The 10,281-nt window shown below is 44.1% G+C and overlaps 1 long non-coding RNA gene across 1 annotated transcript; it reads left to right on the top strand.

Annotated features, from left to right (window-relative positions):
* Positions 1–1,308: 1,308 nt before the first annotated feature.
* On the top strand, positions 1,309–8,982 carry LOC125425801. The gene is made up of 3 exons (XR_007243452.1): positions 1,309–1,436; positions 2,720–2,721; positions 8,969–8,982. It is a non-coding gene; the product is annotated as an uncharacterized LOC125425801 (long non-coding RNA).
* The last annotated feature ends 1,299 nt before the right edge of the window (positions 8,983–10,281 follow it).

Raw genomic sequence — 10,281 nt, 5'->3', positions numbered from 1 at the left:
TCTAATATGTCTACATCCCTGATGTTGGAGGCAAACAGTATTAAGAATGATGCTTCAAGCACTGCTTGTAAACTTTTCAAGGAACTAGCTACTCTTGGCAGGGCTGGTTCTTTGGCCAAACAACTCAAGCAACTATCTATAGTAGTACAAAGAAGAGGTGGCAATGCTTCACAAGAGCATGCCTCCCTGATAGGTGCCAGTGAGCATTCCCTGGCTCATTCCGCACATGCAGAATAATGCACTTTCAAACTGCTTTCAGTGCTCTTTGAAGCTGTGCGGAATAGCAAAATCCACTTGCAAACAGTTGTGAAAGTGGTTTGAAAATGCATTGTTTTGCGTGTGCGAAAGGGGTCCCTGTTAGACCCACTCTACGGCTGGCTTCTGCAGCAGTATGGCACAGGGGCTCAGTTCAGACCTTGCCAACAACAGCAGGAGAGGAGCCTGTCGTTATACTTCTTTCAGGGTGACAATGTACTTTGGGCTGGGCTGGCTGTTGGGAACAGAATGCTGATTTCCAAAACCCTTGGCCTGAACCTTCAAGGCAATTCTGGTGTGCTTAAAATCTAGACATGGTTATCAGGAACTGGTGTTAAGCACTAGGATGTTTCTCTGCTTGATGGCAGGAAATTAACAGTGGGCAAAACTCAAATTAGAGAGAAAAGCCCAGTGGCCCAGTTTGCACGAACAGTTGATCCTGCTTAGAAAACTAATATTAATTGTGCGAAGATTAGAAGAGGAAAGATTTCAGGTAAAGCAAAACAGTAACTATTGAAGGAGCAAAGCCTGATCACAGAAAAAGAGGTGTTGAAATCTTGTGCGTTCAAACGTGAAGATCAGTAGAACAGATATACATCCAGAAATGAAGTCTGATCAGTAAACAACTGGTGCACAAACTTGCTTTTTCTTTCTGTAGCAAGCACTCTTGGAGTCTTAGAGAAAGGCTGGTGTCAGTAGCCCTTTTCCCCTGGCAGTTCAGAAGGCTTCCTATTGCTCCCTTCCCTGCTGTGTTCCGCATGTGGTAAGAACAGGGATAAAGCTGGCTGGGAATTATGCAGATTAACCAAGCTAATTTAGTACATCCAAATTGTGTAATTAGCTCTGTTACTTTGCATATTATGTAAATTATGTTACTTGGAGAGTGGAGGGTAAAGCAGTGGCAACCTTATATTCAATCGTGTCCTTACATAACATTTTAGGAGCTGGAATACAATGGTGGTTTCCGTATAGCAGAAATAAAACGTCCTGCAGACGTTTTTAAAAGATCTGTTTTGGCTTTTTTTTGTTGACACACAGCCAGCCAAAACAGATCTTTTCCCCCCACCTGTTACACACAGCTCTTGTCAGTTTCACTGTTGCACTCGCCATTTTGTGTCCTGCTGCAGAGATTCTCCATGCCTTCGCCATTTGGTAAAGGTTTTCCACAGAGATCTCCTCTGGTTGGAGTTCATCCGCGCACAATTTCGGTGTAAGAGTAGATGAATAAAGTTTGTTTTGCCTAGCAATCCCATGCACGTGACACAAATCTGCGCATATAGCAGCTTCTCTAACTGAGTCGCTGTAGCTTTGCAGATAATGCGTGAATCTCTAAGCAAAACAAACTCTATTGTACTTTTCATACAGAAATTGTGCGTGGATGAGCTCCAATTAGAGGAAACCTCCTTGGGGAACCTTCAGAGAATCTCCTGCAGTACACAAAATGATGGGTGCGAGCAGCAAAAATGGAAGTAAGAGATTTGGGCAGGAGAAATAAAGTTTTTCCTGCCTACTTTTGTTCGGTCAGCAGGTAGGAAACATCTTCAACCTGGGGGCGGGGGGGGGGGGGTGCTAGTTTAGCAATTTTTGAAAAACCTAGGTTGAGAGAAATAAAATGGGCTGAATACATTTTGGGGGAGAGAGCTATGCGAATTTCTTCCTCAAAATGCTTTTTATAACATCCTGAAGACATTATATTTATGCCTTCATAAATGAGGAGGAATATTGATTGGCATAACAGACACTTATCATGAAGCCAAAATGAGATCTGCAAACAGATTCAATTACACTGGATTGTATCCAACTGCCTTTTTTGTTAATCATGACCAGTTCTCTTCTTTATTGCCGCCCCCATCCTGCATCACTTTTATCCATGCAAGTCCCATGGTCCTCAGAATAATCTTTTTTGCTGGTCAAAGGGGACTCTTTTCTTCCCCAGTGGAAAACCCGGTTGCAACCAACTCTTTGACTTCAACGGTTTCCTAAATGTGGGTCAGTAGTGGCACTATCATGTTCTAATGAGTCAGGATAATTGCCCAGGGAGCAGCAGTGGCGTAGTGGGTTAAGAGCTCGTGTACCTGGAGGAACCGGGTTTGATTCCCAGCTCTGCCGCCTGAGCTGTGGAGGGTTATCTGGGGAATTCCGATTAGCCTGTGTACTCCCACGCACGCCAGCTGGGTGACCTTGGGCTAGTCACAGCTTCTCGGAGCTCTCTCAGCCCCACCTACCTCACAGGGTGTTTGTTGTGAGGGGGGAAGGGCAAGGAGATTGTAAGCCCCTTTGAGTCTCCTGCAGGAGAGAAAAGGGAGATATAAATCCAAACTCTTCTTCAAACTCTTCTTCTGTGTCAGTCTGCTTTTGAGCAAGTTCTGTAGTGCATCAGGCTAAGAAAGCAATAGAGGTTATATTTTTAAAAATGTGTAGCTTACCTTCACCATGGTCTGAAGACAGGTTACAATCAATATAGTTGTTTATGAAACCAGTAAATTAAAGGCATGTTAACGCGGAACCAGCTTGGTGTAGTGGTTAAGAGTAGTGGACTCTTATCCGGTGAACCACATTTATTTCCCCTCTCATACATATTCCTGCTGGTTGACCTTGGGCTAGTCACAGTTCTTTCAGAACTCTCTCAGCCACACTTACCTCACAAGGAGAGAAAGGGAAGGAGTTTGTAAGCCACTTTGAAGCTCCTTGCAGGAGAGAAAGGGAGGGTATAAATCCAAGCTACTCCTCTTCTTCTTTCTTTCTTTGTTCCTGCATGGAAGAGGTATGTTACATTTCCCTCAGATCAGCTGATGACAGCATTCACTCCCTTTATGTATAGCTGTTAAGCTCATCTCTCTTTTTTTTTTTTTTGCCTTCCCAAAGCAAGCCTCCTCAGCGCAGTGCTTGGCTACCCTGAGAATGAAATTGATTCATTCTACAATTTCCAGTTGACAACCCTGCTAACAATACTACATTCTGTTTGTCAGGTGCAGCAGGATAATATAGCACCGTGCTTTTTTTTCTCACTTCAGAGTGTTTCATGAAAGCCCTCATTTCAAACAAGTGCAAATGAAAATGTGTTTGCCAGTTACGTGCCGTTTTACTGTGTCCGAAGCATAAGACGCGAGGCGTAATGATCCCCGTGGAGTTGCTAAGCAAGCCATAGAAATACTGGGTGCTATTTAGGGGTGCTAATGACCCACTCGGTTCTGTGGGTCAACGATCCATTCTTGTCTGGTTGAACAACAGTTGGCCTTTGTTTTGCTGCAGCTGGGAGATTGTACTTTCATTTCCTCCTCGCAAAGCCCGACTTCTTTTTCGTTGATTTCCATTAAAGTAAGGGAAGCGATGATCCAGAAACAGCTCATGAATTGCATTATACTGTTTTAATTAGAACGAACAGAAAATTTCTCCACAGACTTGAATAGTCAGCATTCAGCCTCCAGTGCAACTTTATATCAGGTTGGCAGTAGACTGACGGTGCTGCCAGCACCAATTACTATGGATATCCCCTCTGTTTAGCCAGCTTTCACTCCCTTTTGTCTTGTGTGCTAGGAAGAGTCACTTAAGCGGTATCAGGCAAGCGTGTAACAGGAGAGGGAGGCAAACCCATTTGGCTCTGCAATCCATTCCACTGAATATTTTTAGTTAACAGTATTAAGCTCAGGGAATAGGGATTGCTGATCACATTTGCAGACGAAACTCAGCGTTTTATCTTGTTCTGTTTTTTCTGATCCTCCCTGGGAACTAATCCAGGGCAAAATGGGTGACTTCGTGTTCTAGAGTAACAGAAATGTGATGAAATTTAGCAGCACAAAGAGCCAGGTCAGGCATTCAGGAGCAAACGATCAATAAGCAGTTTTGTTTGCCAGCTGGGGATTTGCCAGTCGGAAAACGGCAAGCAAAGGAAAGAAATCAGGAGCACAAATATGACTTTGAGTTGCTAGCAAGATGCAGCCTTACAGGAAACGGTGGGTTGGATCCAGCCAGATATTCTGCTAGTGAAACAGGAGGAGGGGGTGCCCTTTGACCGTCAAAATGACTGCTGAGGATTGTGGAGCTTGTGAGAAGGGCTGTAACAAGGCAGAGAAGCGAGTGAGCTCAAGCAAAATAAGTTGGAACGAACCAACCCAGAAAACCATATGGTGGATTATGTGAAACATTTCCACAATGGATAGGGAAGTAAATATAAATCTGTCAGCAGGATAGTCTGCTTCCAGGGTACTATTTGTGTTTATAATTATTTATTTTATTTACAACATTTGTTACCATGGCTTTCTGCCCAATCAGGGCTATGGACGTGGCTGGCAATGAAAAACAACCGGGTATTAAAAGCGCATAATAAAATCAGTTAAAACCCAAACTACCAATCAATCAATCAATATTTTATTTCGGTCAAAGACCAGAAAATATCAGATATAAAACATAAAATCCAGATAGTACATTTCCAGACCAGATACAAAATAAAATTGAGGTAACCAGTTTCCAAAGACTGTTTGTCCAAACCATAATATAAGTTCAAGTTAAAAACTGGAATAAAATTTGAATAAAAGATAAAATCATTAATCCAAAGTTCCTATTTTTATTGCCCTACTTGTCCATGCCTTTTAACCACATAAGCACTGAATTTTGCCACCTCTCTGGTTATATTCGGATTGGCATCTTCTAATAGTCTTTCCATGGCACAATCCTCAGGGCCAAGAAAAATTGATGTTGGAAGAGAGTCAAACAGTTTTGCCCTCATTTCTTTGTGAGTGGAGCATCGTAAAAAAATATGTGTCAGGGTCTCTATTTCCCCCATATCACATGGACAAAGCCTGTCGATATATGGAATTTTTTTATATCTACCCTCAAGCACTGCTGAGGGAAGAGCATCACATCTGCTGAGTGTGTACCGAAACTATCATAAATACATAAAAACAGCAAGTAAAAAAATCAGGCAGGAAGGTTGTTGGAATTATTGAGGGAATGCCAGATGCAGTGGCGGGGCTACCCGAGGATGGGGAGGTGCGCCACGCACCAGGCACACGGCTTTGGATCACGTGGGGGGCAGAAAATTCCCCCAACCCTTCCCCCTGCGGTGCCCCACACACAGTTACTTTAACAAACAGAGCAAGCTGGAGAAGAGACCCTGGGAAATGTAGTTCCCCACACACAGTTACTTTAACAAACAGAGCAAGCTGGAGAAGAGACCCTGGGAAATGTAGTTCCCACCAGGTCTTTTGCAGCCTGGAAGGGAACACAGGCAGGCCTCTTCTCCAACCTGCGTGGTTTGCTAAAGTAAGTGGGGGGGGGCCGCAGGGGGACACAAAAAAAGCCAGAGTGTGCACCGGGCGCGCTCTGGCCCAGCTACGCCTCTGGTCAGATGAAACATCCACAAGAAAAAAACTGTTCACCCACTGACAGAAGACAGTGATTGAAGGGGCAGACAAATATCTCTGGGGAAGGCTTCCTTACTTGAGTGCCCTTCAACCCTGCCATCCTTAGACATATGACTATGAATTTGGAACCACCCCTCCAATCCTTGGCCAGTCTCCTCTGAGCTCTGCTACTCCCCATGGATTCAATATCTAATCTTTGGTCTGAGGCCTTAAGAGTTAGTAGGATGATATTTAAGGGAAACTTATGGGATCCCATTATGGCACATTATGGCACATATGGCACATATGGTATATGGCACAACCTAGTTTCATGGTAAATAACCTACAATTTCCTGAGATATAATTTTCTTCCATTTTTTAATTTTTTAAAAATATATTGTTTATTCATTCATAGCAAGGGATCACAGCTTCCCGGCAGAATGCTTTTTAAGGGTTGTTACAATTGCTGTCCTTTATAAACAGGAAAGCGTACTGTGGCAGGAGTAACACGTTGCAGCACTGATAATTGTTTATTAAAATAATTGCTGGAATAGTATCTAACAATAAATGTAATTAATTGTGTTAACCAGGGTTAACCCAGCTCTATTACGGCAGTTGCGAACTGTCACTATACTCATCTTGTACTTATGAATTTTGCATACAATTGCCACAAATTCTCAGAGATGCCTCTAATATTTTATAGCTTTTCAATCTCAGTGTTCACCATTCTTTTCAAAATGTGTTTAGCTCCTTCTGCTCATTGAGGATTCATTTCATGCATCCAATGCAGTAGCATTTGCTACGGGGCCCCTGCAATTCTAAGGGCCGGCTGTGCTGCGGTGGCTGGCTGGCTGGTTGGTATAATTGTGGCACCACTAGTCTGCTCCCTGAAGGATATGGTTAGTGAGTGGCTCGCAGGAAAAAGAGTTTGTAGCTAGGTTTTCAAGGCTGGAGCCACGCCGTTGTCCCCAGCAACCACACCACAGTGACCCAGAGGAGGGCAACCAAAATGGTAAAAGGTCTGAATTCCATGCGCTATAAGGAGCAGCGCAAGGAGCTAGGTATGTTTAGCCTGGAGAAAGGAAGGTTGAGGGGTGACCTGAAGGCCATGTTTAGATATTTGAAGGGATGTCATGTTGAAGATGGTGCAAGCTTGTTTTCTGTTGCTCCACATATTAGAACAAGGAGTAATGGATTCAAGGTACAGGAAAAGAGATTCCACATAAGCGTTAGGAAGAACTTTATGACAGTATGAGCTGTTCAGCAGTGGAATACACTGTCTTTGATTTTGGTGGAGTCTTCTTCTTTATATTCTGCTGGCACCGAGAGTGACAGAGTGATGTTGGGGGTCTTATGCTGTCATCGCAGAAATATTCCCATATAAAAATAGTTGGCTCCCTGAGCTCATTCTCTCTCTCTCTCTCTCTCTCTCTCTCTCTCTCTCTCTCTCTCTCTCTCTCTCTCTCTCTCTCTCTCCCCCACTCACACACACACACACACACACACACACACACACACACACAGAGGAAATTTATTAATCTTAAAAGTAGCATTACATTCCTTTTTAAAGTTTTGCTACATAGAGTAAGATGGCTATTCCTCTAAAATTCCAGTGTGATCCTGAAACCTAGGATGGTACTTTTTGTCTCTGTAATTAATTACTTAATTTACTTCAGGAGTTCACCAGGGCTTATCCAGGTGTTTGTTTTCAATACCAGAGCTGACTCCTTAAAAAACAGAGAAAAAACCCTCAACCCACAACATCTTCTTCTGCCCCCTCCTCCACCAGCTATTTTTTATAACAGCTTTCCAAAACAGTGAGGGGGGGTGTGTTATTTTTAAAGTGTTGATTTTGATGTGCTCTTGGGAAACTATGTCCTGAAGTTTGGACGAACCCTTTCCTTTCTCCAGTTCTTCTCATCCACCTCTTGTCCCCAGAATCTTCATTTGCCTCCCATGGCTAAAGCAGAGTGGGCTGAAGAGACATTAGTAAATGTATCTAATTGGTATTTAATATTGATGTGTCTGAGGGGAAAGTTGAAGGGGGGGATCAGCAAAGTCATTTAAAAAGCATCTTTTTATGCCAGTTTCTTTGCATGACTCTGCGATGTATAATGTATTATGAACATAACACAGAGCGTACATATAAGGGAGGGGTACCACTGAATTAAATTTTTAAATTCTGAGAGGGGAAGAAGAAGAAGTGTTTGGATTTATATCCCCCCTTTCCTGTAGGAGACTCAGAGGGGCTTACAATCTCCTTGCCCTTCCCCCCCTCACAACAAACACCCTGTGAGGTAGGTGGGGCTGAGAGAGCTCTGAAAAGCTGTGACTAACCCAAGGTCAACCAAGATGGTCCCAAGAATGGATTAATGCCTTTTACAAAATAAATAAATGAAATACAGAATGTATTACAGTCTGTACCTGTGTGCCCTCTGCTCTTGACAGGTTGTGCATTGACAAAAGCATCTGCAAAATGAGGTTTGGCTCCAGGAGCCTTGCCCTGTTCCGCTCTTCCAGTATCTATGAATTACACCCCACGCATATGGAATAAATACATTCAGATGTGAGGTATTTAACATATTTAACAATGTGCTATCCATGAATATGGTTCTTCCTGAGAAAAGGTCTACAGTCCTGTTTAATTCAACCTGTTTAATTCAAAGTGGTCTTGTGCAAATCACTGCTCAAAGATTATTCATTTTGGGGGGGTGGGGTTGGAGTCCAGAGATTTAGTGATGAGAAAGGTAAGAGAGCATAGCTCAGTGGTGGTGAGCCTATGGCACGGGTGCCAGAGGTGGCACTCAGAGCCCTCTCTGTGGGCATGCGCTAACAGAGTTCGTCATGTGGGGGGGAAATCGCCCCCACACACACTCATCTAGGCTGGCCTGGGCCACTGGGCTCGATTATTAGCATTAAACCTAAGACCTAGTTTTGGGGAAGCAGTGTAGGTAACCCTGTTAACAGCTGTTAACCCTCACTGATTTTCATGTGAAGCACTTATACGCGAGTCAATAAGTTTTCCCAGGTTTTAGTACTAAAATTAGATGCCTCGGCAATGGGGCTTGCTTCTGAGCAAACCCTCCTGGGGTCACTGGTTCAAAAAGCTGCACGGTTGCTTCAAAGCAAAGCCACGAACTACCACCAAGCTTACTCCTGAGTAACACACACCTCAGAGCCAACCATTTTTTCTAAACTAAAACCTCAGTATTCAGGTTAAATTGCCGTGTTGGCACTTTGCGATAACTAAGTGGGTTTTGGGTTGCAATTTGGGCACTCGGTCTCGAAAAGGTTCGCTATCACTGGCATAGCTGGTTGTGATCGGCTGTTATAGTTAAGACTTGATTGTCTTGCAAGATTGGGGAAAGCAGTGCTGCTCTTCCATAGTTTACAGTGATAGAAGCATGAACTCATTATGCCCCCTCCATAGCTCCATAGGCTCTATTTATACAGATATAGGAGAAAGCTTTCTTTATACTCAGCATGGCTCCATTGAAGCTCTGTATGATGATTCTAGCTTGCCAGTGGCAGTTTTCCCATCTCTTAAGATGAGGCTGTTTCCAGTGTGGGTCAGCTGGAAGGGCCATTCCCTCCTTCTTTTTGATTTTGCACATCCTAATTTTTTCCATCTTCACTGATTATTCTTTTACATACCATATTTACTCAAAATGAAGACAATCTGGAGTGTAAATTTCAGAGAGTATCTGTGTTGGTTTGCAGTAGAAGAGTTATATTCAAGTCCAGTTGGACTTTAGAGTCTGTCAAGATTTTCAGGGTATAAGCTTTCAGAAGTCAAAGCTCGCTTTGAGAGCCAGCGGGGTGTAGAGGTTAAAAGCAGGTGGATTCTAATCTGGAGAACTGGGTTTGATTCCCCACTCCTCCACCTGCGTGGCAGAGGCTTATCTGGTGAACCAGATGTGTTTCCACACTCCTGTCTTCCTGCTGGATGACCTTGGGCTAATCACAGTTCTTCGGAACTCTCTCATCCTCACCTACCTCACAAGGTTGTGGGGAGAGGAAGCGAAAGGAGCTTGTAAGCCACCTTGAGTCTCCTTTCATGAGAGAAAGGTGAGATATAAATCCAAACCACTACTCCTTTTCCTCCTCCTCTTCTTCTTTGCCAGACATGGACTGGAGATGTCTGAGTCTTTATATGTCAGTCAGATAGTGGACTACCGTATATACTTGCATATAAGCCAAGGTTTTCAGCCCTGTTTTAAGGCTGAAAAATGCCCTATCAGCTTATACACCAGTCACCGCTTACCAGCTGGCTCTTCAGGCCTCTGCCTAGGCTGGAGGCATGGCCCGGGAGGACCTCCCTGCAGCTGCACAAGCCGCTTGTTGCTGCCCTCCTCGGAGGGTGAAGGGGGAACCCCGATGTCACTGCCCAAATAAGGAGCTTCCTCTGCCTGCCGGCTGAGTTTTGAGAAAGCCCAGCCAGCTGGCAGGCAGAGGGAGCTCCTTATTTGGGCAGTGACTCCCTCTGATGTCACTGCCCAAATAAGGAGCTCCCTCTGCCTCCCACTGGGTTTGAGGAAGCCCATCCAGCCGGCAGGCAGAGGGAGTTCCTTATTTGGGCAGTGACATCAAGGGGAGTCACTGCCCAAATAAGGAGCTCCCTCTGCCTCCCGGCTTCCCACCCTCAGCTTATACGCGAGTCAATAAGTTTTCCCAGGTTTTGGTA

The sequence above is a fragment of the Sphaerodactylus townsendi genome, linkage group LG02 (assembly GCF_021028975.2).
Source record: "Sphaerodactylus townsendi isolate TG3544 linkage group LG02, MPM_Stown_v2.3, whole genome shotgun sequence".
Lineage (NCBI taxonomy): Eukaryota > Metazoa > Chordata > Lepidosauria > Squamata > Sphaerodactylidae > Sphaerodactylus > Sphaerodactylus townsendi.
Note: the sequence above shows the minus strand (reverse complement) of the source record. Positions and strands in the feature narration are given on the sequence as shown.